Here is a 27,618-nt window from a genome sequence, read left to right as displayed (position 1 = left end):
AACCATTTTATTATCTCTCATGATACTGTAGGATGATTTGGCTCAGTGGGTGGTTCTTCTGTTCTCGATCTTATTGGTGGGGACTGCAGTTCCCTGAGCCTCCAGGGACTGGCATGTGAAAAAAGGCTGACTCATGGGGCTGGCAGTAACTACTGGCTGGGATCTTAGCTGGGACTGTCGACTGGAGTGCCTCCCTTTTTTTTTCCATGTGGACTCTCACTCTCCATGTGGCTTGGGGTTCCCACAGCATGGAGGCTGGGTTCCAAGAGGAAAGAAATGGAAGCTGCCAATCATCTTAGGGCATGAGCTGAAAGTGTCACCATAAAACTGCCACCATTTTCATTCATCAAACAGTTCCAGAGCAACCCCAATTCAAGAAAGAGGAAAGAAAGTTTACTCCTTGATGGAGGTGCAACTTGTGCAAACAGGACGGAATGATAGCAGACATCTTCACAGACTATTTACTAGAGCATTTCACTCATTTGGCTTAGATTTGAAGTCAAGAATAGTATATTCCAGAGGTGCCTGGTGACTCGGTCCGTTAAGCATTGGATTTTGGCTCAGGTCATGATCTCGGGGTTGGTGGGCTGGAGCCCCTCTTAGGGCTCTGTGCCAACAGCGTGGAGCCTGCTTGGGATCTTCTGTCTCCCTCTGTCTGCCCGCCCCCTGCAAATAAATAAACATTAAAGAAAAAAAAAAAAAAAGAATAGTGTTTCCCAAATGTCACATCAAAACCTTGCCAAATTCAGCACAGAAGTTGCTTCCTCCTAGAAGCTTTTTCCAATACCCCTTGAGTTAAAAGGTCTATTCTTGGGTTCCCAAACAACTTGTATATATTTTTTATTTTCATTTTTCGTATTTTTTTACGTATTTTTTTTTAACATTTATTTATTTATTTTGAGAGAGAGAGAAAGTGTGTGCACAGGTGCAAGTGGGGGTGGGGCAGAGAGAGAGAATCCCAAGTAGGCTCTGTGGCGTCAGAGCAGAGGGGCTTGATCCCTTGAACCGGGAGATCGTGACTTGGGCTGAAATTAAGAGTCAGACGGTCAACCGGCTGGGCCACTCAGGAGCCCCCAGGCGCCCCCATATTTTTTAATTGTTAATATTAGTTACACCTGCTGTGAATCTATGTATTCTATATGTATATGTATCTATACATATCTATAACATATTTATATGCGTAGATATAGATATTTTGGCCACATAAAGTAACCCATTTATTATAGGCTAGCAATGTTTCAAATGGTGGAACTTTTCCCGGTCTTTCTACTCCTTTAGTCTTCTGATGGGACTGTAGAGCTGGTAGTGTAGGTCTGGGTACCACCGGCCACCGTTTTCATGCAAGAGCCACAGTGCCAGATCCCCACAGCTTTTCTTTCCATCTTGGTTTTGCCACAGAAGGAGCAAATGTACTTGGCGCGCTAGCTTATTTCAATCTTCACCATTTTCCTGTGGGAGGCACCTTAATGGGTCCCATATTTACTAATGATTCCCAACTTCTTGCTGTGTTTAGTCATGTTGCCACAAACTAGGTCTGAGACCAGAGAGCTGAATATATATGTGTATGTGTATACACACACACACATACATATAAGTATGTATGTATATATATGTACATGTATATATATGCATATACATGTTTACGTATATGTATATATATAATTGATAGATTGATTTCTTTTTTACCTTCTTTCCTTTCTTCTTTTCCCCTCCCTTTCCTTCCTTCTTTCTTTCTTTCCATTTCCTTCACAATTATTTAAGTGCCTACTCTAAGCCAGACACTAATCTGGGTGCTGGAGACGCTTGAGTGAACTGAACAAATTCCCTGCCCTCTTGGAGCATTTGGTTTGGAAGATCTACTTGATCTTCTGTGTTTTTTTTTTTTTTTAACTTTTTTTTTAAGTTTATTTAAGTAATCTATACACCCAACTTGGGGCTCAAACCCACGACCCTGAGATTAAGAGCTGGAAGCTTCTTCACTCGCCCCTGATCTTCTTTGCTTTAGAAGATCTACCTGAATGACAATAGGTAGCAGAGACCTGAATGACAATGGGGAGCACTCCAGGAGTAATGAAAACTGCGGGAGAGCAAAGGGAACAAACAGCACAGTAAGCGACAGTCCCTGAGGCATGTTTGGGAAGTTCTCGAAACAAGAGGAATGTTGGTGTCTTGCACAGGATAAGAAATTAGAAAAGATCTATTACCTGAGATCGGAGAGGGAAGCAGAGACCAAGCCAGTTAGGGTCTGGGTTTTATCCCAAATGCAATAGGATGTCACTGGAACATGTTCAGGTTGGAAGTGACATGATTTAGTGCATGAGTTTTCAAAGATCCCTCTGGCTACTGTGTGGGGAGTGTTTTGGGGATTACTAAAGGGAAAAGCAAGGAGAGCTTCAGTCGTTCAGGTGAAAGTTCATGCAGGGTCTTAGCATTCATTTCGGGATCCTCAACATCCAACCACAGTGTTTATTATCTGTTGTTTGATGAGGGATTGAATACAAGTAGCATATACCGTCTGAGTGAGTACTCTCGCTAAACTATGTAGTGGGTCCTGAGAATACTACGTCAGAGAATGAAAGAGACAAAAGCTCTACCTTCATGGAGTTTTCATCCTAGTGAGGAAAAGAGATAATAAGTACCGCAAGTAAACAAAAATATGTTGTTTCCAATGATAAAAAATGCTATGAAAAGAAATGAAGCAGGGAAGAGGGACAGAGAAAGCTGAGACCACAGTGGGCGGGAATTTAAAATAGAGCAATCAGGGAAAGCCTCACTGAAGAAGTGACATCTGGACAATGAGGGGTGGGGAGGGAGATGAGGGAGGGTGTTGTTTAAACTTTCCGGTGGTGGTGGGGGTAGGGGTGGGGCGGGGAGCGAACCAGGCAGAAATAGCAGAGGCAGGGCCTCTGAGGTCAAGGTGTGGTAGGTATGTTGGAGGGACCCCAAGGAGTCCAAGTGGGCCTGGAATACAGCAGTGGGTTGGACAAGAAGCGGGTGAGGTGACTGAAGGGGGATAGACAGGTTGTATGGGCTCTGCAGGTTACTGTAAAGGTTTTGGAAGACAGACATAAAATGACTTGGTTTTTATCAGGACCTCTCTGGCTGCTACGTTGAGAGTAGGCTGGAATGGAAGCCGGGAGAACAGCGAGAAAGCTACTACAGTAGTCCAGGTGGGAAAGGATGGGAACAGAGCATAAAGTGGTTTTTTTATTCTACTCACACTCCAGACATTTAATACTGATTCAACAGTATTATCTAATATAGAGTCTATATTACACCCCCCCCTTCCTGCCGTCCGTTTTACATTAAAGAAAAAAAAATCTTGATCCAATCAAGGCTCACCTACTGCCATTTGATTTTCACCTCTTCCGTGCTTTTTTAAGAGCCCAGGCAAGGTGTTTTGTAGCATGTCCCACATTCTGGATTTGCCTGGTTGTTTCTTCATAGTTAGGTTCAGGTCGGCTGTTTTTTTTGGCAAGGATACTACTACAGAGGTGGCGTTGTGCCATCCCCATTGCATCATATCAGGAGACAAGTAATGTCAGTTTGATCCATTACTGGTGAAGCTAAGTGATAGTGTTTGGTGATTAGATCTCTCGGTTGAGATGGTGTCTGCCAGATCTGTCCACTGCAAAGCAAGCTATTCCGTGGGATACTTGGGGGCTGAATATATAGTGAATATACTATCACCCAACAACGTTTCGCCCGGTGAGGTGACTTTAGCATCTAATGAAGAGCCCGGTGGCTTCTGACCGTGTGCCTCAGTTTGCTTCTCTGAACAATGAGGATAACAGTGGTCTCGAAGGGATGCTTGTTTTGAGGATCAGTACTTGGCATACAATAAACGCTAGGTAAAGGTTAGATATTACTGGACGAAGGCAAGTGTGACAAGATTGAGGGCAGGGCTGAGGCTGCACTCCAACGCTCCGGAACCCGCCGCGGCTCCCAGGCGGCGAGCCGGGGACACCGGCCTGAGGGTCCTCGCCGCCACGCCCTCGCGCCGCGCGAGCGCGGCCGCGCTGGGGCACCCAGCGCCCAGGCCGCGCAAGGCCCCCTGGGACCGGTAGTGCTGGGCGTGGCCTCGGGACTACATATCCCGGAGGCCCCCGCGCCGCTGCTCCAGCCGCTGCCGCCTCAGCCTCCACACAGCGACGGCGGCGGCCGCGGCGGCGGAGTCGGTGGCGGCGGCGGTGGCGGCGGCTGCGGGCTGAGCGGCGAGTTTCCGATTTGAAGCTGAGCTGCGAGGAAAATGGCGGCGGGCGGTGAGTGGAGATAAAGGAGGAGCGGCGGCGGGCGAGGGGGTGGAGTGCGAGGCGGGGGTGAAGAGGACCAGTCCCCGGGTTGCCGCGAGCCGGCGGCTTTGCGGCTCCGCGGCGGCGCTGAGGGGCGCGCCGAGCGGGGGGCGCGCTGAGATAGTTTTGGGGTGTCGGGGCCGCGCCGCTTCCCCGCAGCCCGGGGCGGCCCCGCGGCCGGAGGAGGGGAGCGGAGGTGGGGCGGCAGCCGGCTTGGGAGTCGGAGGGGGTCCCCGCGCGGAGGGGTCACCCCGAGGAGTTTCGGGGGGGGGGACCGCGGGGGCCCACTTTTCCCCTCCTGTCCCTGAAGTTTTGTCTTTCCCCAGCCCTTGGGGCTGCTTTAGAAAGCTCCCCGCGTCCGCCTCCCGCTGCCTCGGCTCCTTCGCAGTTATTCGGAAGAATTAGGGGGCGGGGGCAGCGGCGCAGACCCCACGACCCCCACCCCAGCCTCCAAGTCGCACCCAGAATCGGGTTGCGTTTTGTTGCTGTGTTTCCTCCCGCACCGGGGCATTTTTAATATTTGAACTCGAATGATCCGCGGAATTTCATTTTGGGCACGGGGAGGTTCTCCGCAGTTTTCTCGGTAAAAAGGCATTTTGCTACCTCCGGTGTGAAGGTTGGGAAATGGCAAGTGGGAAGTTGGTAGATCAAATTTGGGGTTTGGCTGTCTTCGTCAGGACTGTTTTTTCTCCCCCCCCGCCCCCCCCCCCCCCCGGTCCCCATCTCGAATCTTACGTACGTTGATGGAGTTTGTAATGATTTAAATTGTCTTGCACATGCCTTTAAAAAAAAAAAAAAAAAAAAAAAAAAAGGATGATCCATGAGTCGTTGGGAGGCTTAGTTGCTCCCAGTTTGAGGGCACTCGGGGTGGAAAAGTTAACCAAAAGAGCAGTGGTGAGAGCGAGAAAGCATCGTCTCAAAATCTCATAAAACAGGAGGAGTTTGGGATTCCAAAATGGAATGACACGAAAGGCATGAAATTGTCCCGAAGTCGAAACTCACCCCCCCCCCCCAGCCCCCCGCCCCGTCTCGAATGCGAAGACTTCCTTTTTTGCAGTTTTTGAGCAGCGCTTCAAAGCCAACCTGTTTTTGTTATTAAGCCTGTACCGTAAAGAAACCGGAAGGCGAGTACCAGCTGTCTTGCTGCAGTGGTTTTTTAAATGGAGTTGAATGCGATGAGCGAGTGGGAGCGGTGTTGAGTGAGATTGCTGGATCTCCTGATTTAAATGCCCAGCCTCGGACCCACCTAACTGGTCCCTGGCTGCAAGAAAGCTTCAGTATATTTGTTGCAGCAGGTTGCAGAGAGGATGATGGAAAAAACAAAACAAACCAAACCAAACCCCAAACGTGGGTCTTGTGAATGCCGCATACACTGAAATGTGAAATGGAAATCTGGAAGTTCGTGAAATATTTGTTCTTGAGAAAAATTTGAATTACTGCTCTGTTTAGAATAGGTTATACCAGATACGATACCCAACTGGAAAAAGGTACACAAGCGTTGAAAAATGAGTCTCTCCTGTGAACCCTCCAATTCCGGCTCCTCGGAGGCAGTGGCTGTTGCCGGTTTCTGGAGTATCCTTGGTCTTTGGAATAATTATTTTAAGATTTTTATTTGAAACATAACCCTTGCTGGGTACCAAAGGCAGGAAGATACGATGAACAGAAGAAAGGGAGAATGTGGTGGGAATATTGTTTTCTTTTCACTGTCTTCAATAAATGTTGATAGCTGTTAGAAAAAGCTTCTGAACTTACCTCTGATGTTGCCTTATGCACTGACACCCTTAAAGAAGTAACAATCTGTGGGGCTTGAGGATGAAGAACGGCTGCCAGGGTGCATTGTTTGTATGTAAGATGAAGCCTCTGTTTGTAACATGTAAAATGATATTGAACACTATAGCTCCTGTCACTGGAGGTTGCTTCAGGTTCTGCATTTAAATGAGCAGTAATCTAGGTTGCCTGTGATCCTAAATTACAGTGGTATTTTATATATCGACAGAAGTGACTTAATTGTCCAATCAGCATTAAAAAAGAGGCATATGCCAGCTTCTAGTTTATAGAACTACATTTTGAACATGACTGTAGAATAAGTGGGTTGCTATGATGTTTCTAGAGCGGTTGCAGGAAATATTTCTACCATAAAATATTCCTTACCTACAGAGACTTCGAGAATGCAAACACAACCCCAGCATAATTAACAGGATTTCTATTTTTGTAAGTTCTAGAATGCTGGTTTTAAATTTACCAACACTACAGTTCATTAAAGAAATTCAGTAATACTAGAGTTTAGACAGTTAGGGATTGCATTAAATAATTTCACTATATTTTGACATTGAGTAAACTGTGCATCCCCTCCCCCCTCCCCCCCATAAGAGTTATTTTTTATATCAGGGATATATTCTTAATCCCTGTATAAGAATTATTTCTCTAAATTGCCCCTCACTCCCTAGACAAACAAATTAGAATTCATTCAGTAAGGAGTGTACCGCAGGACCCTGGATCCTTTTTCTGGGAGATGCGAAATGAATAGTTTTTGAAACGGTTACTTACTAAAGCCTTCTTGACTGGTGTTTTGAAATAAACTTCAGGGACATATTAAAGATGAGGGTTTTCTTTTTTTTTAATTCTTTTGTGTATTAACTGATTCTAGAATCTTTTAAAGACGAGTATGTTTTTTGAGAAGTCTTTAAATAAATAATTTAAAAATAATTCAGACAATAAGGTAAGATATAAACCCAAATTGGTGTTAAAATAAATGGCTTTAGGGTTTCTTTTTCAGTTTTTTAGAATATATAATTTCAAGCCATGGCCTGAGGATGTAGACTACTTTCAAAAACTTGATTTTTGTAGGTTTAGAATGAGTATAGCCTCCAGTGGCTGTTTGTCTACAATGGAAAGGGACCACAATTTAATGCAGTTGTTACTTTAATGTTACCTAGGACTAGAAGGAGTTGTTGATCATGTTGAAGAGTTTCTCATGTAGTTTCTCATAGGTTAAACCAGTTTGGTTTGAACTTATTATATACCCTGTAGTGTAAAATATTTTTTGTTTTTTCATTATCGAGTGTTTAAAGCTCTGGGAGCAGAAAATTAGTATTGGAAATGTATCTTAACTTTTCTTCTTTCTCATAGTTCAACAGATTAAAGAAATAGGTAACTGCATGTTAGTTTAGATCCACAGGGATAGTATGGAGATTGAATGCTGCAGTAAAATGTAGGCATTTTCTTCCATTTTATTGAGTGCTTTTTGGGGGTGGGGGAGGGGATCACAAAATGAACATTTCTCAGTAAAAGTGGAGGAGGGGCTGTATTGTAATGAGGCTTATTCCTTCTTTTTGTTAGTGTTTGCTGCGTAAATTCATTTAGCCCATTGGTTTTCTGATAGAGTTTCTGGGAGATTATTTTGGGTTAAGGGTGCAGTTTATCCAGAGTCTAACCTTATTTCCACTCCTAACAAATGACGGAATTGACTTGAATTTAATCGCCGTTCTCTTTCCTACCTTCTGGTGGGGAGTTAAATGAACAGGAAAATGGCCAGAAGATACACAGCAGGAGTTGAAAGGAAGACCTGCACTGTCTAGGAGGCTGATTTATCCACAAACTGGATAATCTTCTTAGACTACATACTGCCAGTTCCCAACTTTGTCAGCATTAACTCAGTTTGGTAGGTTCTGCTGGCCTAGGTCAATTTACGGGGGGGGGGCAGTAATAAAGGTTTATTTAACTGTAATAAATTTTGTGGCCTAGAGGCAAAGGAAAGAAGTCTGACCTATCTGGCAAATGGGCTTTACCTATTTCAAAGAATATTTTAAGAGCAAATGTACTAGTCTTTTCTGTTAGTATTTTTTCCTGTTTTTCATTATGAACGTCTGTGTCCTATTTTTTCTTTTCCATTGATATTTTTTACCGATATGTTTGGGGAAAGAATGACTTTTTTTTTTTTTTTTTTTTGGAGTGTAAAAAAATTTTTTTTGTATGCTGTCCACCTATGAAGGTATTCTTCTGAAATGTTTAATTTCTTTGATTAGAGGTTAAGAGGGTTCTGAAGTTTCAGTTTTTGGAAACTAGGCTGATTAGATTACTAAATTTAACTCTTTATCATCCATGTAAGGATGAAAAGGGAATATTGGCATGGGTACCACATAGTAATGGATAATCTACTGCTCCCTGGGGCTTTGCTTTTTTGGTAGCTATAGCAGCTGAGTGGGAGTAGTAGATGGATAGATGGGAAAAGACTGCAGAACTCAGCATAATCCTCAATTAGGATAAGCCTCATGGTTAATTGAATGTTGAGTGCACAGGTTAAATCCCATTATAACAAACTCCAGGGGACTAGCTAAATTATTTTGTTGTACTGGGATTGAACTTTTTTGAATATTGTTTGAAATAAATTAGTCTTTTTGTTTTTGTTAGAGGTGTTAGAAAAATTTTTATGTATTGTAACAATTTGAGAAGTTGTTACTCATGAACCAATGTGTCCAAGGTTTAATTTTAATGCTTTTGCCTTTAAAAAGGAAATAACTCATGTTGAACGGGGCATATACTTTATCTCCCCCGCCCCCCCCATGCTCCCACATCTAGGTCTGTGTCTAGAGTAGCTCCATTGGTTTATTTCAACAACCAAATACATTTATAGGTACTGCTGCCACCATTAAAGTGTGGTCAGAGGAAATGGGAAATTCCCCATGTTTCCAGGTGACTGCTGCTGGTAATTTTTTCTTCCCTTGATAACTTTTTAAAATAAATGAATATACTTCACTCTTGTGAACTTTACTTTTTTGGTAATAATTAAGGTAGCCCTTTTCCACTGATCCCAGTGTAGTTGGTGACAGAGATCTATATGGTTTAAAAAAAAAAGTGATGGTAGTATTGTAGTTATAAATGTGGAATTTTTCAGAAACAGGATTAGTATACATATGAGAAAAATTAGTATTATGCTTGGCCAGAAATACACTTTTTTTTTTTTCCTGTCTTGTATTTTCAGATTGGTGTTTGAGGAACTTCAGGTGTTTATATCCCACCTTCATATCTAAGGCTAGCGTTTTTAGTTTGCTTAGAGAGTGTTGATTGGGTGCAGCAAGACATTTTTGAAGTCATTCTTTTAAATAGATGTTCCATGAAAGAGGGAAAATCTGAAAGAGGGAATTTCAAAGCAACCCAAGCAGTGTTTTGAAAGTTCTCGAGTCAAGAATAATGACTGGCCAGTAGGCAGGAAGCCTGCAGTTGTATTGTGGTATTGTGCCTCCAGCTTACGCATTTGAGAACTTGAGTACAAAAGAGGAGAAAGCGTGGGGAGGGGAAGAAAGAGTTTTAACAACAAAAAGAGGGGGGTGGGGGAGACTTTGAGAGTAAATACTCTTTGCTTTTCTGTTTAAGTGAAATCTAAAACCAAATTATTTTTACTTTGAGAGGAAATGTTTGTTTATCATAATCTAAATGGCCTAAACTGACATTTTTATACACGAGAGTTAATTGTTACTGGTGGAAAGAGCAGCATGATCATACACTCAGTTTTAAAACAACTTTAATAAAAAAAAAAAAATCTCGGGGAATCTGGCGGATTCAGTGGGAAGAGCATGCTTGATCTCCAGTTCATGAGTTCGAGGCCCACGTTGGGTGTGGAGATGACTAAAAAATAAATAAACCTGAGAAAAATCTACACACGAAAACTTTTGGATATTAATTCCCCCCTTTTGTTACCTAATCAGTATCATTTGTTGGCTTGTTACTTTGAAAATGATACTTGTGAAGAAGAGTTGAGAATAATTTGCAAGCTAGTATTGTAAGCTTCATGCAAATCAATCTCAAGACATTCCTTAAAATTTATAAAACAAAGGGGGTAGAATATGTGATCTCCAAAGTTCATTATATTGGAGAATTCTATAAACTTAAAGCATTGTATAGATATGTAGAATGGTCTTATATTTAAATTTTGTTGGTCAAACATTAAATGGGTTAAGCTCTTTATATCAGATAATGGTAACCTTTCAGTGCTGACTCGTGAGTTGGGAGATAGGATGATTTTTGAGCTCCTGACTTCATAGTAGGTGCTACAAGCTGCAAAGTGTGTGCTGGCACATACGTGTCTGGGGAAGGGGGAGGGGGAGAGAATTTTCAACCCCCTCCTTCTCTTGTAAGAAAATGAAGTCATATTTTTCTTTACTCTCAGTAAAGCTGTCATCAGTGGAATGGATTATTGAATTTAAGTCACTCTGTAGAGTAGCTATATCAGCTTGATTTTGTTTCCAGATTGAAATTTGGCAACTTTATTTGAAAATGTTTTAAGGATTACCCAGTATTCTTTTCACCAAATTGTGTCTTTAGTCTAAACACCCTCTGCTCCATCCAAGCTCATCTCTTTTCCTCTTTTACCTGTCTGGTGGTGGTTGTGTTTTTATAAGACTTTCATCCCAGTGAACACGGTTGGCCCCATTGCTGTCAGAGCAAGTCCTTGGCTGCATCCAGGAAAATCTAACTTCGCCAGTGAGAAAAATAACTCCACACATACGTTGCATCCATTGGAGTGCCAGTTGTATATTCTTCGTATAATAAGACAGGACTATCACTGTATTAAGATTTAAGAATAATCTCACCAGGCATCAATACAGTGAGTTCAGGAAGCTACTTTCAAAGCGCACAGCCACATCTAGTCTCATTTAAGTAAATTTCCCAGACCACCACAACTGAAAATACAGCTCTAGAATATGGTAGAAGCCTTAGGTGTAGGGAAACCAAGTTAGGTGAACCTGGAATTGTGAACTTGTCCAATAAACTCCACTTTTCTGTTTCTTTGTTTAAAGTATGAAATACCTCCCACATGTTAATTCTTTTTTTAAGTTTTATTAATTTTGAGGGAGAGTGTGAGTGCGTGCACGAGTGGGGGAGGGGCAGAGAGAGGAAGAGAGAATCCTCAGAGATTGGGGTGGGGGGAGGGGGAGATCATGACCTGAGCCCTGAGCCAAAATCAAGAGATGCTTAACTGACTGAGCCACCCAGGCACGCCTCCCACATGTTACTTTTTAAACTGACTTTTCATACCAGCATTCAGCATTCTCTTAGCTATGAGGCCCCAAGCTTTAATCATCTTTAATTTGCTACTGTTTGGCGGTTGCCCACTCCCCCATACACACATACTTAACCAGTGTTTATTAAGCTTGTAGTGTTGAAGGCGCTGTGAGAGTTAATAAGGTTTTGACCTCCAAGTGCACACAATCAATCAGGTATTCACATCACTTCAGTATGAGGCAATTTATTTTGCTTATGAAGATCAAGAAGAAGTTCAGAGGAGGAAAGGACTACTTCTGACCAGGTGATGAGAATGCAAGACTTTGAAGAATGAGTGAGATTTTAATATGGAGACAACAGTTTCTGTTGGTGAGAAATCATTAGCAAGAGCTCAGAGGTAAGGCATTTTAAGACTTGGTCATTTAAATACTCAAATGTTAGTGGATTTGAGTAAACTGGTTTTGTTTTTGCAGAATCCTGTTGATACATTTCTCTTAAATATATTTTCATTACAATTTCTAAAACTCTAGTTCAGGCCCTTTATTTCTAGATATTTGTAATAGTTTTCAAAGTAGTCCCTATTCTTTCCCTAAGTCCTCTCTGTACTTCTTAAACATCATTTTGATTACATTTTTTGCTTAAAAATTTACAAAGTACAATCCAAATTCCTTAACCTAATATTCAGTTTTTAATCATCGTCTTTTTAAAATCAATCTTTCCCATTTTTGTTGCCTCTTGAGTCACGCTGCCGCTGCTGCTTTCTGACTCTTCTCCCTTGCTGTCTAACCTAGTCATTAAGGTCTAGTTCAGATCCTGTCTCATTTAAGTAAATTTCCCAGACCACCACAACTGAAAATACAGTTCTTATTTTCTGATATGAATCTTAATTATCTCTTCACATGCATAGGAGTCTGCATTTATTGATTGGTAGGGCAGATTCAATCAGATGGTCTATTTTTGAAGTGGGCATCATTTTTTTTTTTAATAAGCTTCTAAAGTCATCTATTATTTTTTCGATTATATTCATTTTAGGTGTCCCCTCCCCCAATGCTTGGCATTTGGATATGAAAGTTTCTAAAGTTCTAACTCTCAGGTCAGCTTTTCTATCTGGAAATTGAGATAAAATTAGAGTCTTAGTCCTAAGGACCTATGTCTTCCTTACAGAGTTGTCCCAGATTAATCCTGTCCGGGCCTTAGGATTCATACTTCCCAGATGTCCTAAGACTGGACCGTCCTTCTGTGAGTTGTTCAAATGTTTTTATTCAGTACCATGGTTCTTCAAAGAATTATGCTAAGCATTGTAGGCATTAAAATCCCTTTGTGATCTAGGAGCTTATAATCTAGTTGAGAAATAAGTATAACTGAAAAAACATAGTTGCAACAACATAAATAAGTGGTTCAGAAGTTCAGAGGAAGAAAAGGTCATTTTCAACTAGAATTGTTAGGGAAAACTTCTTGGAGGAGATGGAGTAGATCTAAACGGAATTAATTGCTGTTTCTGATCTCTCTTTCCCACATCTTTTAATATGTAGTGCTTGGTACAGTACAAAAATTGTGTGTGTATATATATATATATATTATTTTAAACTAAAAGGGCATAAACATGGTAGAGTTTAAACATTACAAAAAGGTGTGTGTGTGTGTGTGTGTGTGTGTGTGTGTGTGTGTATACACATATCTTGAAAAAGTAAGGATCATGGTCCCCCAGGTCTTTGGTTTTTGTAGCTACTCTCCTTCCCAAAGGCAACTATTAGAGGATATTCTGTGCAGATAGTTATGGATGTCTCTCCATTTTGTGTGTGTGTGTGTGTGTGTGTGTGTGTGTGTGTGTGTCTGTGTATTTACTTATTTTTGAGAGAGAGAGAGAGAGAGAGAGAGAGAGAGAGAGAGAGAGGAACAGTGTGAGCAGGGGAGGGGCAGAGAGAGAAAGATACAGAATCTGAAGCAGGCCCCAGGCTCTGAGCTGTCAGCACAGAGCCTGATGTGGGGCTCAAACCCAGGAACTGAGACCCCCCTATCTTTTTTTTTTTTTTTTAAAGTAATCTCTACTCCCAATGTGGGGTTCTAACTCATGACCCTGAGATCTAGAGTCACATGCTGCACTGACTGAGTCAGCCAGGTGCACTTCTTATTTATCTTTCTTTTTGGTATTTATCTGTCTGTCTGTGTGTGTATGTATGTATGTATGTATTTAATTAAAAGTAGGCTCCGCATACAACATGGGGCTTGAACTCATGAGCCTGAGATCGAGTCGCATGCTCAACCAACTGAACCAGCCAGGTTTCCCCTCTTATTTATCTTTTAAAAACTTATCCCATCCCAAGTCGCTTGACTGCTTGAAGGCATGAAATCTATTGTTCATTGTCTAAGATTATGAAACTAAACTCCTTCCCATGGAGTTCCCAAAGCCTTTCATAATCTGATTCTAATCTACATTTCCAGTATCATCTTATTTTTGTGTGTCTTATACTTTAGCTGCTATTCAGTTTCTCTTGTTCTGCCTTCCCTGATCTTACCCTACTAAAAATTATCTTTCCTGTGTTCTGATTCATATTCTTAGGTATAAAAGCTAAAAGCTAGTATTTATCCAAGCTAATATGCCTGGACAGTTTTGGGTGTTTAATGTCCATTATCTCATTTAACTGCCTTTTGTACTGCAGAGCTCTTTTTTTCCCTTCCACTGAAGTCTTATTCAAAACCCTATTCGAAATAGAAAATGCGATTTTATTAAAACTTATTTTCTAAGTTGAAATTTAAACTGTTTGCTGGTTGTAAAGGCAGTGAAAATGAAATTGCTGTGATGAATATAAAATTTGAAATTGGGTTCTTAACAACTATTATGGATCTAAATCCACCTCTGCTTCTAGTTTATTTCTGTATTATGAAAATCCCAACTCATACAGAGATATAGTTGTAAATGGTGTCAGTTCACAAATATTTTTGATATATGTAACAGGTGCACATGGGACAAATTCAAAAGGGACCAGAGGGTATGTATACAGTGCAAAGTAAGGCATCCTTCCTTAGGCGTTTCCCAGCCACCTCCCTATCCCCTGCTCAGAGTTCTTGTTAACTGTAGTCATTGTTAACTCTAGATACATACATAAATGCATATGCTTAAAAGCTTTTAAGTTCAGTGAATTTCTCCTACATTTTTGGGTAAAGTATAATAAAGTGTAGCATACATTCAGGAAAATGCATAAGTACAGGCCTATAAATTTTCATAAAACAAACACACTTCTGTAATTGGCACTCAGGAGCCCTCTTCTGGATTGTGTATATTTTTTAAATGATCTTGGGGAGAGGTTTCAGGTCTGTATTTATAACTACTAAGTTGTTTCTAATGGTTACACAGCATTCCGCTGTGTAATGGATATATCATAATTTATCCAGTTTTATATTACTACAAATAGCTGTAAGTGAATATCCTCATACGTATTTCTTTGTCCATGTTTTGTTGTAAAGCATATAAAAATTTCTGGCAGTAGAATGCTAGAGTATTAAAGGGTATGACTTTAAGTTTTACAGGTATTGCAAGTGGCTTCCTGTTGTAGAGGTTGTAGCAAGTGCTGTATGGAAGTGCTTGTTTTCCCTATCTCGTGTGTTTCTTTTAATGCTTTTATGCTTTCCTTTTCTTTTATAACAAAAATCAAATGTAAAAATTAAAAAAATGTAAAATAGAAAAATGTCAGGATATCAAACTGTTAGCATAGTTTAATGAGGTGGTAAACTACAATATGTTGTAACTATATATTCTGTTTAATGTGTTTAAAGATGTTTGAAATGTAAATGTACCTATTTAACATTTGTGGGTGTGTGTTACAAGTTTTTATAAATTAAAAAAATTTTTTTTTAATGTTGATTTATTTTTTGAGAGAGAGAAAGAGACAGAGAGTGTGAGCAGGGGAGAAGCAGAGAGAGAGGGAGACCCAGAATGCGAAGCAGGCTCTAGGCTCTGAGCTGTCAGCACAGAGCCTGACGCGGGGCTCAAACTTGTGAACTGTGAGATTGTGACCTGAGCCGAAGTCAGACGCTTAACTGACTGAGCCACTCAGGTAACTCTGTTTTTTTGTTAAAATTTTTTAGTGTTTATTGTTGAGAAAGAGACAGAGAGAGAGAGAGACAGAGTGTGAGCGGGAGCAGGGAAGGAGCAGAGAGAGACACACACACACACACACAGAATCCGAAGCAGGCTCCAGGCTCTGAGCTGTCAGCACAGAGCCTGACATGGGGCTCGAATTCACAGATTATGAATTCATGACCTGAGCCTAAATCTGACATTTAACCGACTGAGCTACCCAGGCGCCTCTGGGTATGCTTTTTTTTTTTTTTTTTTTTAATTTGTAGAAATCTATTTTGAGGTATAATTTACTTACACTAAAATTGAACCATTTTAAGCGTGTTGTTTGTTTTGACACATGTAAACTGTTGTGTTACTACCAACCACAATCAAGGTACAGAACATTTCCATCACCCTAGAAAGTAGTATCTTGTCCATTTGTATTTAGTCCTTTTCTAGGTTTTGGAGTATTCAGTGAACCATTGTTTGGCCTTCTGTCACTATAGGTTACTTTTTTCTTTTTTTACCTTTATTGAGGTATAATTGACATTCAGATAATTACATATGTTTAAAGTGTATAATTTGAGTTTTGACCTAGAGGTCAACCTGTGAATCTGTCACCACAGTTACAGTAATGGAAATATCTGTTAGCTCTAGTGGACATATCCCTGTATCTCTTTATAATCTATCCCTTCCCATCTTCAGGTGATTGCTGATCAGCCTTAAGTCACTGAAGATTAGTTTACCTTTTTGGGAATTTATATAAATGGAATTCTTTGCTGTGTACTTTTTTTCCCCCTTTCGTTGTCAGATGATCCTTTACTGAAATATTTCCCTTTGTAGTTTTTTTTTTTTAAGTTTATTTATTTATTTTGAGAGAGAGAGAAAGAGTGCATGCCTGTAAGTGGGTGAGGTGCAGAGAGGGACAGAGGGAGAGAATTCCAAGCAGGCTCTGTGCTGACGGCACTCGGGGCTCCATCCCAGGAACTATGAGATTGTGACCTGAGCTGAAATCAAGAGTCAGACGCCCAACTGACTGAGCCACCTGGACGCCCCTTCCTTTGTAGTTCTTAACTAGCTGGGCATTCCACTGCTCCACTATTGATGTCATCTATGATGCCATGAGGGTGGTGGCCATTAACATTGCAGCCCATAGACTGGGTTAGTCCCCAGGATCTCTTTAATGGTTCTAGGGAGTTTCTGTGGCTAAAGATCTGTGCCTCATCTGTCAGGCAGTGTTGATAGTCTCATCAAAAGTGATTCCTGCTGTGCTTAACAGGGAATAGGCCACTCACTGTTTTTCTACTTTTTTCTGTCTCTTGGCAATTCCTTGAGGGGTTTGATAGTCAGGGAAGAGGCGGAAGGTACCATTTCATTCTGGGCCTGAATGGTCAGTTTCACCTAATCCTCATACCTTTCCAGTCACCATTTGTTTTTGTGGTGTCATTACCAACCTTTTTTGGGAGATGGGTCCAGAGGACTGATCTTGATCTCCGTTCAGACGAGGCACTGACTTCCTCACTGGTACACCTCAGGTATATGAATTTGATCTCATTAGGGTTGAACTTAGGCGACATGATGGAGGTGGCTGATGAACCTGGGTTTGGGATGACAGAAAACAGTTGCACCTTTGCCGCATCTGAGCGGAAAATCAAAAGTACCATGTACTTTTTTTCAAGGGGAACTGGTTTCTTTCACTTAGTAGTGTATAGTTATTTTGAGATTCGTGCATGTTGTTACATATATCAGTATATTTTTTAAAGGTTTTATTTTTAAGTTGTCTCTACACCCAACGTGGGGCTCAAATTTAGAGCCCTGAGATCAAGAGTTTTATGCTCTACCGACTGAGTCAGCCAGCTAGCCCTCATATTATCAGTCGTTCTATTTTTTATTGCTTAGTACTATTGCCTTGCATTAGGTGTATCTCAGTTTATTTATTCATCTGTTGATGAACATTTCGGTTATGTTCAGTTTTTGGTTATTAAAAGTAGAGCTTCTATGACATTTTGTTTGCAAGGATTTGTGAGGACATACATAGGCTTTTATTTCTCTTGTAAATATGTAGGAATGGAATGGCTGAGTTATATACTAAGTGTATTTTTAACCTTTAAACTTTTTTAAAAAATGTTTTTGTGAAATTTATTTTTGACCGAGTCAAAGAGAGAGGGGTGATAGGATCTGAAGCAGGCTCTGTGCTAACATCAGAGAGCCTGATTTGGGGGTCAAACTCACGAACCATGAGATCATGACCTGAACTGAAGTCGGACACTTAACTGACTGAGCCACCCATGCATCCCAATGCTTCAAAATTTTAAGAAACTGCCACTTGTTTCTCAAAGCAGTTGTACCATCTTACATTTCTTCTAGCAGTGTATGATAGTTTTGGTTATTCTACAGTCTCATCAACACTTGGTATGGTCAGCCTTTTTATTTTTTAAGCTTTAAAAAAAATTTAAATTTTATTTATTAAAATTTTTTTCGTTGTATTTATTTTATTAAAAAATTTTTTTTTAATGTTTATTTGTTTTTGAGACACAGAGAGACACAGCATGAGCAGGGAAGGGGCAGAGAGAGAGGGAGACACAGAATCTGAAACAAGCTCCAGGCTCTGAGCTGTCAGCACAGATCCTGACGTGGGGCTCTAACTCACGAACTGAGATCATGACCTGAGCCGAAGTCGGACGCTTAACCGACTGAGCCACCCAGGCGCCCCTCGTTGTATTTATTTTAGAGAGACAGAGAGCACACATGAGTGGGGAAGAGGGGCAAAGGGAGAGAGAGAGAATCCCAGGCAGGCTCCACACTCAGCACTGAGCCCGACCTCACAACCCTGGGATCATGACCCAAGCCAAAATCAAGAGCCGGGCGCTCAACTAACTGAACCACCCAAGCGCCCCTGATTTTTTAATTTTTATTTTTAAGTAATCTCTACACCCAACATGGGACTCCAAGTCACAACCCCGAGATCAGGAGTCTCCTGCTGTACCTACCGAGCCAGCCAGGTACCCCAATATGGTCAGTCTTTTTAATGTTAGCCATTCTAGTGGGTATATTAGTGGTATCATTGTGGCTTCAATGTGAGTTTCCTTAATGACTCATGATGTTGAGCATTTTTTCATGTACTTATTTAGGTGAAGTATCTGTTCATATTTTTTGCCCATTTTTAAGTTGAGTTATCATACGGAGGTATAAGAGTTCTTTAGATACAGATCTTTTTTGGATATATGTTTTAGAAATGTTTAACTTGAGATTGGTCTGCTGTTTCATTTTCGTAACTGTTTTTGGAAGAGCAAAAGTTTTTAATGTTATTGGAATTCAACTTACTGATTTTTTTTTTAATGTGTTTGCTTTTATAGTCGATACCTCTCTGTTGCATTTAAGAAATCCTAGCCCAGCCGAAGGTCATTCATATTTTTTTCATACGCTTTCTAGAAGTTTTAAAGATTAAAAATTTTGTTTAAAATGTTTATTTTTGAGAGAGAGAGAAAGAGAGATGAGAGACACAGAGTGCGAGTGGGGGAGGGGCAGAGAGAGAGAGGGAGACACAGAATCTGAAGCAGGCTCCAGGGTTTCAGCTGTCAGCATAGAGTCCAGGGCTCGAAACGACAAACCGTGAGATCATGACCTGAGCTGAAGTTGGATGCTTAACCGACTGAGCTACTCAGGCACCCCTTAAAGATTTTTTAAAATGTTTGTTTATTTTATTTTTTAAAATATTTATTTATTTTTGAGAGACAAATACACAGTGGGGGAGGGGCAGAGAGACAGAATCCGAAGCAGGCTTCAGGCTGTGAGCTGTCAGCACACAGTCCAACGTGGGGCTCGAACCCATGAACTGTGAGATCATGACCTGAGCTGAAGTTGGAAGCTCACCCAACTGAGCCACCCAGGCTTCCCTAATTGTTTGTTTATTTTTGAAAGAGAGACATAGAGAGTGTGAGTGGGGTAGAGGCAGAGAGAAAGGGAGACAGAATCCCAAGCAGGCTCCTGACTCGGGTTCCAACCTGCAAGTTGTGAGATCATGGCCTGAACCAAAACCAAGACTTGGATGTGGATGCTTAACCCACTGAGCCACCTAGGTGCTCCCTAGAAGTTTTATGGTTTTAGCCCTTGAATTTGGGTCTATGACCATTTGAGTTAATTTTTGTATATGGTGAGATAAGAGTTGAGGTTCATTTTTTTTTAAGTTTTTTTTTAATGTTTATTTTTAAGAGAGAGAGAGAGACCGAACACAAGCAGGGGAGGGGCAGAGAGAGAGGGAGACACAGAATCTGAATCGGGCTCTAGGCTCTGAGCTGTCAGCTGCGGGGGTTCAACCCATGAACTGTGAGATCATGACCCGAGTCAAAGTTGGATGCTCAACTGACTGAGCTGCCCAGGTGCCCCAACATATGGCTGTTGAACTTTCCCAGCACCATTTGTTGAAAAGATTATACGTTTGCTATTGCATTAACTTGGCACCTTTGTTGAAAATCAATCAAATATATGCAGGTCAGTTTATCTGTCTGTCTTAACCCTTGTCTTGAAATGAGATAGGATAAATCTTCCAACTTTGTCTTCCCCTTTCCCTTTGTTTTGGTTATTCTAGGCCCTTTGCATTTCCATATGGTTGTTAGAATCATCTGCAAAATTTCTGTTGTGTTTTGATTGTGATTGCACTGAATCAGTTGATCAATTTGGGAAGAATTGATTTCTGAAAAATGTTGTGTCTTCTGTTCCATGAACATGTTCTAGATCTCTCCATTTATTTAGGTCTTTAATTTCTCTTAGTATTTTGTAGTTAGCAGCATATAGATCTTGTCAAATTTATCACTGAGTCCCGTATTTTAAAATGTGATTGTACATACAGTATTTAAAAAATTTCAATTTTCCAGTGATTTGTTAGCATATAGAAATATGACTAACTTTTGTATTTTGTATTTTTTGTAACTGTGCTAGACTTATATTTTAGTTGTTTTTATGTAGTTTGCTTAGGATTGTATACATAGTTAATCATGCTGTTTGTGAATAATTAAAAATTTTTTTAATGTTTGTTTATTTAGAGAGAGAGAGAGAGAGAGATAGTGAGTGGGGAGGGGTAGAGACAAAGAGGGAGACAGAGAATCCCAAGCAGGCTCTGTGCTGTCAGCGCAGATCCCAAGGTGGGGCTCTATCTCACGAACTGTGAGATCATGATCTGAGTGAGCTGAGATCAAGAGTTGGATGCTTAACTGACTGAGCCAACCAGGTACCCCTCTTCTCTTTTTTTAATGTTTATCAATTTATATTGAGAGAGAGAGAGAGTGTCTGTACACGAGGGTGTAAGGGACAGGGAGAGAGAATCCTAAGCAGGCTCTGTGCTCTTAACATAGAGCCTGACTCTGGGCTCAAACTTACAAACCCTGAGACCGTGCATGACCTGAGCCAAAATGGAGTCAGAAGCTCAACTCAGCTGAGCCACCCAGGTACCCCATCTCCTCTTCTCTCCTCTTCTCTCCTCTTCTCTCCTCTTCTCTCCTCTGCTCTCCTCTGCTCTCCTCTGCTCTCCCCTCCCCTCCCTCCCTCCCCTCCCCTCCCCTCCCCTCCCCTCCTCTCCCCTCCCACTTTACTGTAATAACTAAAACTAATGCTTCCAGGACAATCTTGGGATTTTGATTGTTACCAATTTGATCAATTTGGGGGAATAGGTATCTTTGTCTTAGGGGTAAGCATTCAGTGTTTCACCGCTAAATAAGGTATTACTTCAAGTTCTGCTGATCTGCTTTGTGTCAGTGTATCTGCACTTTCTATTCCCCCTCTTTTTGTTACTCAGTTTTAAGAGTTTATCTTTTTTTTTTTTTTTGAGAGACCAGGTGCAAGTGAGCAAGGGGCAGAGAGAGAGAGAGAGAGAGAGGGAGAGAGGGAGAGAGGGAGAGGGAGGGAAGCAGGGCTTGTGTTTTACCTGAAGTGGGGCTGGAGCTCACCTGAAGCAGGGCTCAAGTTTACCTGATGTGGTACTCAAACTTGTCAACTGTGAGATCATGACCTCAGCCTAAGTTGGATGCTTAACGACTGAGCCAACCTGATGCCCCAAAGGTTTCTTTTTTTAAAACGTATATTCTGGATATATATCTTTATTAGATACATTTTACAAGTATTTTCTCTCAGTCTTTGCTAGTACAGATCTTTATTGGTGATCAGCAGTGTCTTTGTACTAATGCTCAAGTTCTTGGTCACATGTGTATTTTGGAGGAATAACAGGTGCTTTAACGCTTGAATGATAGTTATGCAAAAATGTATTATAACCCCATTTCTTAACTCATGTAAATGGAAGGAAATAAGACTGTTAACCTAAAACATATCCGTTCTTAAACATAGTAAATTTTCTATAACATTTAACTATTAAAAGTTATTTTTCATTTTAAATAGCCTGGAGCCTGATGTGTTGTTTTACCTCTTTAATAAAACTGAAACAATAAGGCTTTGCCTATTTCCTGATTTATTATTGTAGATGAAGATTAAAAACACCGAATATTGGTCTGGTATAATCCTAATGAAGAAGTTCTGAAGACCTGTGTAAAAACTGAATCTTAGCTGTGTGGGTTTGTCATTCTTCTTCCCTCCTTAACCCTTATTGAAAGACCCAGTGTTACGTGTATTAGTGTAGAGTGTATTCCGTTCTTATCAAGCTGTATTATACTGTTTTCTCTTTCTATGGTTTTTATGTTTAACTGTTCCACTGATTAGATTAGCTTTTGAATGCCTCTACTACAAGCTAATGAAAAAATACCAGCTTACAGTGTGCTATTGATCACATTTAGTTATTTATATTAAATTATTGGAACTTTAAATTGCCTTAGTATCTCCCTGGACACTTTCTTTTCCCTTTCTTGAAAAAAAAAATGACCTCTCAGTTTGCTTACCAGTCCCCTCACCCAAATTTGAAGATCTGTATTTTAATTCTTTTCTGTCTGAATTATTCTTTCTGTCACGCTAGAATTTTGGAATATTTTGCAATTTACATTTAAGAAGCCTAGTTTAAAAAAACAGTGGAAATTTCCAGCTTAAAAATATAAAACAGCCACTGCTCTAATAACTGCTTTGCAGGAAGAAATATGAAAAAGAACCGCAGACGTTCTGGATGTCAGCCTGTGAAATTTTCCACGATTCTTCATAATAACACGCAGGCATGCTTATACTGCTGGATTCAGTGCAACAGCACTTGTGCTCTGAGTGGGATTTGCAGCTCCTCTATCAGTGATAAAATGGTACCTGGCCAGGTTTTAGTGACGAGTGCATAAATTCACACATCTGCGGTACTGTGTGTTTGTTTCATCTGTGGTCATAACGCTGAACTTGCAGAGTTATTTAAAAATCTTTAGATTCCTTTTGATTCCAAAATTCCTGTTTTAAATGAATTTTGGGGGTGCCTGGGTGGCTTAGTCAGTTGAGCATCCAGCTCTTGATTTCGGCTCAGGTCGTGAGCTCACAGATCCGTGAGATCCGGTCCCAGTTGTGCTCTGGGCCAACAGTGCGGAGCCTGCTTGGGATTCTCTCTTTTCCTCTCTCCCTGCCCTTCACCCCCCTCTCAGAATAGAAAAATAAAAACTTTAAAAAAATGAATTTTGATTTTTTAAATTCCAGTAGATTCATTATTCCCCTGAGAATATAGACCTATGAAGTCATTATTTGAGTTACAATGCTGTCTAAATATTTATTTAGTAGCATTTTTACTGTACTGAAGAGTGCTCAGAACATTAAAATAAAGATTTGCGGAAGCTCGGGAGTGCCTGGCTGACTCAGTAGAGCGTGCGACTCTTGATCTCAAGGTTATGAGTTTAATCCCCACGTTGGGCATGGAGCCTACTTAAAATAAGTAAATGAAATAAAAAAAAAAACAATTAAAAGATTTGCATAAGCTCAATATTAATTTGGTGTGGATTCAAGACCTATTTTAACCTCTATTTCAGATTCCTGTTAATGTTTCAAAGGGTCAGTAGATTTTTATATTAAAGCTGATAATTGTGTTGCAGTTTGGCGATTTCAAATTCGAAGGCACCCTATTATACTGTTTTCCTAGTGAGGAAACTAAACTGGCAGAGCAGAACCATGAGGAGTAGATTACAAAAAGGTTCGGGGCGCCTAGGTGGCCCAGTCGGTTAACCATCGACTCTTGATTTCCGCTCAGGTCATGATCTCAGGGTTTGTGAGATCGAGCCCTGTGTTGGGTTGTGTGCTGATAGCTCGGAGCCTGCTTGGGATTCTCTTTCTCCCTCTCTACCTGTCCCTCCCTCCCTCCCTCTCTCTTGCTCGCACGCGCGCTCTCTCTCTCTCTCTCTCTCTCTCTCTCTCTCTCGCAAAATAAATAAACTTAAAAAGGTTGGATCACCCACTTCTCCCTTGCTTCATCTCTTTTGTGGCAGTTGTCTACCAGTGGTTTTAAGGAATGAAATTAAAAAAATTCTGATTTCAGATGCCCCCAACCTTTTGAAGCCTTATGCATTTCTGCAGTGAGGAATTTGAATGTTCAAAAGTGATACCGCAGATAATACATACGTATCTTTGTGCGTTTTAACACCCATAAGTCATTTTGGAAATAAAGGCATATAACGTGTATCTTTTTCAGGACTGTCTTCAGTTTGAACAACACCGTTGTGACATAACAACAGCCTCCACCCCTTCCCTGTGGTCTCTTGCTTCTCCCTGGTACAGTCTCTTCCTTCTTCTTGACTTCTGTACCTGTAACTCTTCTCCCGTCCCCTTTATGCCTTTGCTCTTCTTAGCCCTTTTTGTCTCCAACTATTTTATTCCTTTCCTCTTGGCCTAAATTTTCTTCTGACTCATAGCCTTTTTTGTCTTTGTCAACCTCCTGTCCTTCAGGTCTCTCACTTCTAGTTGATCACTGTTCACCAAATTTCTTTTTTACCTGTGGAAGGCTTCTTCGCTCCAGGTGTTCTCTGCTCCTATCAGATGGATTTACTTTTGTCTTTGACCCCTGAAACATGTATCCTCCCACTGTCCCGGGTCCTTTAACTCTCATCTGTCTCCATGTTTTAATTTATTTTACGGAGATTTACTGAGTGCTTGCCATGTGTCTGGCTCTTCTCTAGATATTAGGGATTTACCAGTGACCAGAAGGACTATGGAAAAAAAAGCCTCATAAGGAGACTGGAAAGTGGTATGTATGTGTGTTGGGAGATTAACGCTTTAGGTGGGTAGTCATGGTAACCTTCCTGAGAAAGTAGCATTTGAACAAAGTGTCCAGGAAATAAGCTTTGTGAATATTGGGGAGTGGGGAGGGTTCTGTGCCAAGGGAACAGCCAGTGCAAAGGCCCTTTGGTAGGAGCATTTTTAGTGTGTTTGAGGAACAGTAAGGGGACCAGCCTGCCTGAGCACGTGACTAGAGCAGTAAGTAGTTAAGAGAAGGAATCTGTGAGGTGACAGTGGTGGCTATAATATTTTCACCTTTTACTTTGAGCATGCTAGGGAACCACTGCAGGTTTTTTTTTTTTTTCGTTGTTTCAGAAATATCTTCTGACCATTTTTTCCCCTTCTAATTAAAGCATTTCATTTTTTTTGTTAAAAAGTAATTCATGTTCATGTGGCAAACAGGAGTACAAAGGAGAAAATAAATCAAAGCGCAATTACTAGTAAACTTCATTTTGCACTATTGAAGATTTTGTGTGTCTGTCTTTCCACTCATTTTTCTTTGCGCTTGTATATGTACACACATACCCCTTCTCCACTGGAGGGTTTTAGCAGAGAGCAAATAAACTGAATCAGGCTTTAAAGAGATCCCTCCAGCTGCTTTATGAAAAGTAGCCTTAAGAGGGCAGGAATCAGGGAGACTTATTAGAACGCTATTACTGTAATCCAGGAAGGAGATAATGTTGGTTTAGACCTATGTGGTGGCAGTGGAGGTGATAAGAAGTGGTTGGATTTTGTATGTATTTTGAAGGTAGAGCCAACAGAATTTTGTGATGGATTCAATGGAGGGGGATGTCGAGTAAGGTGGGGTGGGGCGGGGCGAGAGAGAAGGAGGGTGACTCAGAAGCTTTTGGCTTGAACAACAAGAAACCTTCGGTTTCATTTTTCTTGTCAAACTATCCAAGGTTCATTTCTGGCTCTTTTATTATGTGTTTTTCCTGTTCATTTGAACCTGTGATTATTATTTTTTGTTTTACCAAGCTTCTAGTCTCTTTTGCCCAGCTTGGCCCTTGGTACCCACCACAAGCCATATATAACAAATTGTTTCACTGGTATTAGTCTCCCTAACTAGATAATGTGAGCATCTGTTTATTGTTAAAATCTATTTATTATTAAAATTTTTAAAATGTTTTATTTAAATAATCTCTGTACCCCATGTAGGGCTTAAACTCACAACCTCCCAAAATTGAGAGTCACATTACTGAACATCCTTTTAGAGGATGATGCTGAACTTACGCATTTGCTCAGGGACTAGTAACATTGTGGGCATTCAGTTAATGTTGATTAATGGTACACTTCTCAAGCCTGAGAACAAGGTATGAGACAGCCTTAAAGTAAATGCCTAATTTAGCTTACTTTGATGTGGTGGCATCTTTTGAGGATGAATTGTTTTAATTTCCCTCAGTTATTTTAAGTCTAAAAAAAACATTAAATACTTTTTGTTTCCATAGGATGCTATCTATTGTCTTGAATTTTACAGCCATATGAAGACTTTAAAAATTTTTATTATTATTTTTTATTCTTAAAATTATTAAATTTAATGTTTATTTTTGAGAGAGAGAGCGAGAGAGAGAGCGAGCATGAGTGGGGGAGGAGCAGAGAGAGGGAGGTACAGAATTGAAAGCAGGCTTCAGGCTCTAAGCTGTCAGCACAGAGCCTGATGTGGGGCTTGGACCCACGAACCACGAGGTCATGACCCGAGCTAAAGTCAGACACTTAACTGACTGAGCCACCCAGGTGCCCCAAAGACTTTTTTTTTTTCTCTTTTTTCTTTTTAAGTAAGCTTCATGCCCTATGTGGGGCTTGAACTCATGACCTCTAGATGAAGAGTTCCATGCTCTGTTGACTGAGCCAGCCAGATGCCCTGAGACTTTTTTTTTTGAAGTTTATTTATTTTGAGAGAGAGCATGAGCGCACACATGTGCCTGGAGGGGGAAGAGGGAGAAGGGAGAGAGGGAGAGAGAGAATCTCAAGTAGACTCTGCACTGGCAGCACAGAGCCCCACGTGGGACTCCATCTCACAAATTATGAGATCATGACTTGAGCCGAAATCAGGAGTCCCTGATGCTCAACCAATTGAGCCACCCAGGTGCCCCCAGACTTTTAATATTAATTTCTTACTTGAGCTGTGTAAAGTATTTTTGGAGTTAAAAATATGAGAAAGAAAGGCCCCGGCCCAGAAAGGAGTTTTTATGCTTTGGGGGAGACAACATAACATACATACAAGTATGTGTCCTTTATGAATATAACATTGTATTGTAATTTAATGCAAAGTGTTATTATAGTGCCTTTTCATTCTAAAGATTGTAGGGATTCTTTGCCTCTTTATTAAATGGCAATAGACATCTGTGCTTTGAGTTCTTATTTTTTAAAATAGTTTTTCAGACTTAGTTTTAACTGTTGCTACTTGCTAATGTCAATTGTGCATATCCATCCCCTTTCCCTTTACTTTTATTTGTGTGAGATTTCCTGGGAGCCTTATTTTATATCAATATTCTTTCTGTTTTTATTTAAAAGAGTCTCATGTTCAGACCTTTAACTACAACTAACTGCACATCTTTAACTACAAGCTTGGGAAGAATGATTTGTTGACACATTTATTTATAAGATGATTTTTATAGACCTGATTTGCTGTCTCCTGGACTGTATTTCACAAATAACCCAAATTATTATTCCACTTTCAAATCTAATGTATGTTTTATTTTTGGAAACTAGAGATGATGTTATGTCTCCCTTTCTTGTCCTTTTTCCTCTTCTCTAATTTTTCTTTTTTCTTTTTTGTTTTTAATTCAGTATTTGTTCCTGGTTCTTCTTTTCCCCAAACCTTTATTTAGAGCAGAAATGCTTGGATGCCCTGTTTTGCTTCCAAGACTTTGAGTTTGGTTGCATTTTAGTATCTTTCTTGGATTGCTTAGCTTTTTCAATATTTGGGACAATCTGTTGACTTAGTTTTGATTTTTTACCTTTATTTTTGTGTGCCATAGAAAGTATATGTACTGATAGAACATAAACACTGTGAGGACTGGGAATTATTTTGTTTACTCTTATATTCTTAGCACCCAGAATGGTGGCAGGTACATAGTAGGCACTCAGATCTTT

The 27,618-nt window shown here is 40.5% G+C and overlaps 1 protein-coding gene and 1 pseudogene across 14 annotated transcripts in view; one reads left to right on the top strand and one right to left on the bottom strand.

The window, feature by feature from the left end:
• Positions 1 to 1,227: 1,227 nt before the first annotated feature.
• LOC106969020 (60S ribosomal protein L37a-like) lies at positions 1,228 to 1,517 on the bottom strand (annotated as a pseudogene).
• A 2,587-nt stretch (positions 1,518 to 4,104) lies between these two features.
• NCOA3 (nuclear receptor coactivator 3) overlaps positions 4,105 to 27,618 on the top strand; it is a 135,616-nt gene continuing 112,102 nt past the window's right edge. For 10 of the 14 annotated variants that reach the window (XM_053199857.1, XM_053199856.1, XM_053199854.1 and 7 more), the window contains exon 1: positions 4,109 to 4,262. The gene's annotated coding sequence lies outside the window, so the exon portion shown is untranslated. Of the gene's footprint in view, positions 4,263 to 4,285; positions 4,297 to 7,294; positions 7,954 to 11,225; positions 12,534 to 27,618 lie in introns of those variants that run through there. The other 4 variants (XM_053199847.1, XM_053199845.1, XM_053199848.1 and 1 more) reach the window with 4 other exon arrangements.

Source organism: Acinonyx jubatus, chromosome A3, assembly GCF_027475565.1.
Source record: "Acinonyx jubatus isolate Ajub_Pintada_27869175 chromosome A3, VMU_Ajub_asm_v1.0, whole genome shotgun sequence".
NCBI classification, from domain to species: Eukaryota; Metazoa; Chordata; class Mammalia; order Carnivora; family Felidae; genus Acinonyx; species Acinonyx jubatus.
This window is presented reverse-complemented; position numbering and strand designations above follow the sequence as displayed.